Source organism: Sinocyclocheilus grahami, unplaced genomic scaffold (assembly GCF_001515645.1).
Source record: "Sinocyclocheilus grahami isolate Dianchi unplaced genomic scaffold, SAMN03320097.WGS_v1.1 scaffold520.1, whole genome shotgun sequence".
Lineage (NCBI taxonomy): Eukaryota > Metazoa > Chordata > Actinopteri > Cypriniformes > Cyprinidae > Sinocyclocheilus > Sinocyclocheilus grahami.
Window position 1 is genome coordinate 719,795 of NW_015505699.1, and position 317 is coordinate 720,111.

At 36.6% G+C, this 317-nt stretch overlaps 1 protein-coding gene across 1 annotated transcript in view; it reads left to right on the top strand.

The window, feature by feature from the left end:
* The window catches only part of LOC107554937 (protein disulfide-isomerase A3-like), a 5,766-nt gene that overhangs the window by 2,636 nt on the left and 2,813 nt on the right, over nucleotides 1-317 (top strand). The window lies entirely within an intron of this gene.

Genomic DNA, 317 nt, shown 5'->3' on the forward strand with positions numbered 1-317 from the left:
TTTTTTTTTTTTCACTTAATTTTGGAAGTGAATAAAGTGGGAGGTTCCAAGTTAGGTACAGCGATATCTTTATATTATTTCCATGACTCAAGATTTGGACTCATTGCAGTTTATTTATTCTTAGATTGTTTTGTTTGTTCTTCGATATCTGGCAACACCGGCATTTAACTGACAGTAATCAAAAACGACCAGGTTAAAAACAGCAGGTTATTCCTGACGGGATGCAATTTGGTAACACAAACGTAATGATCATCAAGATTATCTGTAAAACGGATGCGCTGAAGACGGACACAAAGAGGAGAGAATAGTCGCGCAAG